Raw genomic sequence first — 6,966 nt, forward strand, 5'->3', positions numbered from 1 at the left:
CCAATCACAAACCTTTTCAAAACCGATTTCAAGCTCCTTATCAAGGCAATCCTCAACGTTTCCCTAAACCTACATAAAATCCACCAACATACCAACCAAACATTCCGAATCACTCCTCTGAATCTCAGGAATTTCTGAAACCAGTCAAACCCAAGATTCTTAATTTGTCACAAATGTTGTCTCAGAAACTGATGGGTTTTATGCAAAACAAATAAAATCCTAAGTGTGCATGTAACCCTAAATTTTGATCTATGTGTTCTCTAAGGATATCTAGGCATTTTCGAAATCTAGAAAAAAAGAAAGAAAATATACCTTGAAGATTGCTATAGCAAAAAATATTTAATTCCTCCTTAAATAACTCTTGGAAGCAAGTACCACAAGTGTCGTGCCTCTAATGGTTCATACCCAAACCCTAGCAATCAAGGAAATTGAAGAGAGAGAGAGAGAGAGAGGTAGAGAGAGAGAGATGAGAGAGGTGGAATTTTTGGCCCTACCTCTAAAGGAATGTCATGGCCGAAGTTATAAGGATAAGGGTCCTTATATAGCTAAGGTAGCTTGGTGCCAAAGCTAGGGTTTAAGGAGGAAACCCTAATCATTTTCCTTGGTGACTAAACAACCCATTCCCTTCCTTATGCAAGGGCTTGGACGAAATTCCTTGGGCTTGCCCAAGCGATTTCTGTCCACCTCATCCAATGAGTTCCATGGGCTCATTTCCTTAACTTTCAATAATTAACCAAACAGACCATGCACTTTTAATTAATCCAATTAATCCGAAATTAATTCAAATTAATTTCGGATTAATGATTAATTATATAATACTATTTCCAGTTAATATATTATTCTTAATATATAAACAAACTATTTATTTTGATTTCCAATTAATTTATTAACCAATATAATAAATTAATCAGTCAGTCTCTCTCTCTCTCTAAAAGCCATCATATTCAATTGCTAGGTTTGAGGGTAACCCGGAAGGACCGTGCTACTATAAATTCAAATATATACCAATTATAGTTATGGGCTTAGACACCTAATCCAACAGTCTCCCACTTGGATAAGTCTAATAACTATAATTACCGGTATAACTTCTAAACTGATCAGCAAATTGTAGCTTCCAAAAGCTGCTATCGAACTCTAACCCTATTAGTTACGTGTCCAAAGATAAGTGATCAAATATTCCTCCATTTTACAAGATATCATATAGACACGAGACATGGATTATAATTAATCTCATTGTCCAAGTTTTTGTTTCCCAATTTTTGATTTATGACGACTGAAATCAGACTACCAATTGAGCACATCAATTTAGTCCAGGCTTGACCAAACACTTCAGATGTCGACATCAAATCATCGAGGGGACCTAAAGATATCACTTTTCCCATTAGAGCAAAAGGAACGCATAAACTTTGACTTATATGCTTTTACTATTTACTCATCAAATCATGCACAATAATACGTATTATCAATGCACAACTGATTTGTAAACAACAATTCATATATCTCTATTTCAAGATTATAAGATATTATTGTCTCAAAATTACTCGTGATAAAATCCATGAAGTAATTCTCTGAGCGTGAGTTTAGCCAATACTCAAAATACCCATTTTTCTAAGTACTAATGAACATTGCAACAAACAATTGCTATGTCTAAACCTTATAGACAACCTACAATTCAATTCATGACAATCTTAATTTTCTACTTACTTCCAAAAGTACGAGTGACTGTGGAATCTTGAATAATCAAATTATTTAGGAAGTAAAATGATGAGTTGAAAAACTCTTTGATCGTTTAGATCTTACACAGGTTAATCAGAATAATGCAAACAAAATAACAAACAAGAGAATGAATCAATAATGAGCTGAATGATTCAATAGATTCACGCCTCAGCAGAGCTCGATGAAGAACTTCCACTGTAGAGGCTTTTAGGGTTACAATCGATAAAAATAATGATCGCTTTGAATGATAGACTAAACAGCTACGTACAAAGATGCATGCAAGCATCTATAAATACTAAACCCTAATAATTAAAACACGGGTGGACAGGCCCAATCCGGATACAAAACTGGGCTAAGGACCGAGCCCAAGATGCAACACATAATGAACCCAACAATCTCCCCCTTTGCGTCAATTGGGGCGAGACTCTACTTTGGCTTACTGGATCCTGCTGCATCAACCTTCTTCGTGGTTTTGAACAGGCAAGGAATGAGGGCAAGAAGAGTTCGTCGGAAATGAATATACCAGTGGACCATGTCATTGAAGTATTTCTTATCATCTTCAGAATTTTGCTTACACCAATTGATGATCCCCAAAACATGCTCCAGACACGAAGTGGTGTAAAGATGTTTGTCAGCCAAAGCGAACAGACATTTCTGCCCTTCTTTCCTAGTGAACATAACCGAGTTTCGCTTCAGATCAATCCTCCCCATCTGCATTTTATTCAGATCACTTGTAGAACCGACTGGGGAGATGATGGGCTTCTTTCTAAGTACATTAGCAATTTCCTGATCCAACTTGGCAACCTCCATGATATAACAAACCAACATCCTCTTGAAGTGATCTATGATTGGCCCATATTCAGTCTCATTGGTGAGGAGGATGTTATGCAGGATGATCCAATCGTGAGGATTTAGGTTAGGAAGATCAGCGAGAGAAATGGCATGTTCGGCTTTAGCTGATCCCCTCAAGACTTTGAATCTGACATTCGTGAAGTTACCCTCCCGAAAGGGTTTGAGGACCCGAACATTGACAATCTTCTGTGCACTCCACATCTGATACTGAGGCTAAGCAAACCTCAGATAGAAATCAATAAGATCCCTATCAACCTTCGGGTGAGGATGAGGGACTTCAGCTATGTGGGGAAATGCATGAAAGATAAATGCCTTTCGGGTCAAGGGCATGTCGAATTGAGACTCAACAGAATTAGCCCTGTCCAAAGAGATCACAGGTTCAAGCCAGAGGATGCTGGGGGACTCGATAGCTTCTTTGACAAGCTTCTCAAGAGTCCATGGAGGGAATAGGGTTTTTCGACTTTCAAGGAGATCATGAGCCTCCTTCATCCTCCTTTCATTTGCTTCGGCCTCCCTAGCAATCTGAGCATTCATGTCCAGTTCCTTGTCCCTGGCCTGTTTCTTCAAAATATCAACAATGGTTTCTTTGTCTTCGTCTCTATCACTGTCATCGAGAACCTTTTTGCCTTTGTCTTGAGCACCCGAACCTGATGCATGACCAGTTGTTGGTGGTTTGGTTGCTTTAGTTGGAACTGATGAAGAAATTGGAGGCGGTTGGGATTGAGCTGTGGAAACAGGAGGAGGTTGAGATTGATTACTGCCCATTGAAGCTCATTCTCCCCCTTGTTTTGGATGGACCACTTGCTCAGGAAGCCCCTCAATTTTACTAAGCATGGCAAGGGCAGGAGCAAGTTTCTCAGCAAGAGTTCGCCTCACTGAGTAGTTGAAAATTGGGTTATGCGCTTCAATGATGTTCGAGAGGGCTCCGTGGACATCCGAAACACAACTCTTAATCACAGCACGCTCGGACCAAAGAGAATCAACCTCCTTCTCAGTTTGGGAAAGTTGAAGACTCTTGATTTTTAGCGCAGTTGTTTTGCGTGCAAGCGCATCCATCACATAATTTTCCGTGGCAAGGTCTTCTTGGAGCTTGGTCAGGCGATCCTTAACGGTTGTCTGGAAGGATTTGTTGTCTGCTTCTAGGGTCTGACAAAGACTGGCGAAGTGGTGCTGTTCTGTTTCAAAGGAAGTAGCCAGCTTCTCAACAATCGAATTAACCTTCGCTGCATTAGATTCGGCTGCCCCTGCAAAGACTCCAAAAAAAGGGTAGCATCTCGAAATAGTTTTTCGACTTTTTCGGTCGCAGCAGCACAAACCTTTGTTGATGCATCTATAGCAACAATAGCAGAGTTGATGGAGGCTTCGTGTGCCTTGGTGAAAGTATCGACCATCCCCTGAATGGCAGCTTCCGTGATATGGGACCGAGAGGAGGAGGAAGAAGCGACGAGATTATCAATCTTCTCGTGAAGTTCCTTAATGTGCTTTTTGGTGACAGGAGCATCATCATCATCATCGCTCTGAACCTGGTAGGGACTGTAGTAAACTGAATCAAAAGTCATATCTTCCCTTCCTAGAAATGTCTCAGTTTCGACTGAGTGATTGGGAGATAAAGGCGATGTTGGAGGTTCGGTTGTGTGAGTAGGTTCGGGTGTGGAAGTGGGTTTGGTTGTAGGTGTGTGTTCGGGTGCTGAAGTATGATCCCCCGTATCAGATACGTTGGTTCGAACTCCAGTGGTTGTTGTTTTTGTGGCTTCAAAGAAAATGGGAGGTGGTATAGGAATAGAAGTGGGTGGAATATAAGTAGAGGAAGTTATGGGGGGAATGGAAATAGAAATAGTGATAGGTGGAGAAGAGACAGGTTCGGTTGTGACTGGTACCTCATGTGAAGGCGAAAGGGGAGGAGAGTCGCCTCGAACCGACTCCTCTGAGTCTGAACCTTCATCCTCTGATTCGCTTGAGGAAGAAGCAAGAATAAGTTTTCTTTTAGGCTGAGTTTTCTTCTTCTTCGGTGGAGGTGATTGGGCTGCCTTTGTTGATTTTCTCTTCTTAGGAGTAGGGCCTTTCACCCCTTTGACCACTTTCTTTTCTTTCCCTTTCTCTGGTTTCTTGCCCCTGGTAGCAGGTTTGTCTGCGTCGTTGATGGACTGAAGCATCTCTGCAGTCAGCTCTCTCGGACCCGAAAGAGGAAACTCCTTGTAGGTCTTGATGACGTGGCTCTCTTCTGATACACAAGCATACATGGACTCAGGAATTGAGCCAACAAAGATGAACTTGGAGGGATCAGTGACGATGATCTTTGTAGTGTGGAACACGCCAATCGAGGAGAATGGAGAAGTGGCCACAGTAGGGACATGATACTTGTCCATTGCCCATTTGGTGACGAGCGTCCAGAACGTGGCATAGGAGATTTCAGTGTGTCGAGAAGTAGAGCCGAGACTTTGAATCAATTACTGCCAGAGAACTGAGCCATAGTCGAGGTTGATCCCATTGTACAACCCATAAAGAATTGTCATGAAAAAATGACTGGCCCCATCAGAACCTGCACTCCTCTCAAATAAACCTTTGAACAAAATCGTGAAGAAGCCGTTCGATTGAGGAGGAAGGCATGACTTCTTGAACTTCGTGACAGTAGTAAGGGTTTCAGTGTAACCCATGTTGTAAAACATGGAGAATAATTGACCCACAAAGATCAAATCAGGGTTAACCCTCGATTCGTCAGGTTCAAACCCTAGAAGCCAGCAAAATCGCTGCTTTGAGATGGAGGTTTTGGTGTCAAGGATGTTGAAGTAGATGCGATCAACAGATTTATCGTAGTGAGCTGTGGAGAAAATCTGGGATAGACATTCCATAGGCACAATTTCAACCATGGAGAGTGCGAGAACCAGTGGAGAGTATTTAAGACACTCCACTATGGGATACATGAAGGCATCATAGGAGATTGGGGTGAGGTCGATGACCAAGCTTTGCTGAGGTCTGATTGGGAGAATGTTGGATGTTTCATGAAAAGAGGAGGAATCCGCCATTGTTGAATGCTTCGAAGAAGAAGATGAACAGTGGTTCGAACAAAGTAAAGACAAAAGAGGAGGAATCCGCCATTGTTGAATGATACCTGCCCCATTGACATTCCAGAAACTGTTAACATAAACAGAAGTAAAGACAAAAGAAAGAAAATATTTTTGGAATTTTGATATTTTTGTAAAGAGAAAAACAAAACAAACCAAACAAATTTTTTTTGAACTGAACCAGAAATGGACCGAACGCTCGGTTCATTTCGTTTCCTTAAAAAAAATATTTTTGGATTTTTGGAAAACAATTGTACAAAAGTATACAACCAAAGACATCACCTTTTTGAGATAAGCAAAAACAAGTGAAGTGGGACCGAACCCGAAATAGACCGAGAGTTCGGTTCATTTCGGTTCCCGTGTGAACCGAGCCCGAAATAGACCGAGCGTTCGGTTCATTTCGCTTCCAAATTTTAGTTTTGAGAAGGTGTTTTTGGTACTGACTCCAATTCCATCATACCTAGGCCTTGTAGGATTTTATTGAAACTTGCTTCAGGAAGGGCTTTGGTGAAGATGTCGGCCAGTTGATCAGTGGTTCGAACAAAGTGAATTTCAACGTTTCCATCTTCCACATGATCCTTAATAAAGTGATACCTCAGTGCTATATGCCTGGTCTTGGAATGTTGCACTGGGTTATGACAGATCCTAATTGCACTTTCTGAGTCGCAATATAGTGGGATCTTTTTGATATTGAGTCCATAATCGCGGAGTTGGCTTTGGATCCAAATCACTTGTGATGTGCAGGAAGCGGCTGCAATGTACTCTGCTTCGGCTGCAGATAGAAAAACACATGTTTGTTTCTTCGATTGCCAGCTAACCAACTTCCCGTCTAAGAATTGGCAGCCTCCTGTGGGGCTTTTTCGGTCTAGACCACATCCTCCTAAGTCTGCATCTGAGTAGGCTTGAACGAAGAAACCTGAGTTTGAGGGATACCAGAGACCGAGAGAGGTGGTTCGCTTCAAATACCAGAATATATTCTTCACTGCCAACATGTGTGGTTCATGAGCATTTGCTTGAAACTTGGCACAATAGCATACTGAAAACATTATATCGGGCCTGCTAGCTGTGAGGTACATCAGGGAACCAATCATTTGGCGTTATAGCGTTATGTCGACTGCCGGTTTTTCCAAAGATGGTGTGAGCTTGGTGCCGAATTCCATAGGGAATTTGACCTTTGAGTCTCCCATCATGCCGAATTTGGCAAGGAGAGTCTTTGTGTGTGCTTCATGGTTGATAAAGATGCCTTCGGGTATCTGTCTAATATTTAAACCAAGGAAAAAGTTAATCGGACCCATTGAGCTCATTTCAAATTTAGTCTCCATCAACTTCCTGAATT

This window comes from Lactuca serriola, chromosome 9, assembly GCF_051521515.1.
Source record: "Lactuca serriola cultivar US96UC23 chromosome 9, Lser_US96UC23_V15, whole genome shotgun sequence".
NCBI classification, from domain to species: Eukaryota; Viridiplantae; Streptophyta; class Magnoliopsida; order Asterales; family Asteraceae; genus Lactuca; species Lactuca serriola.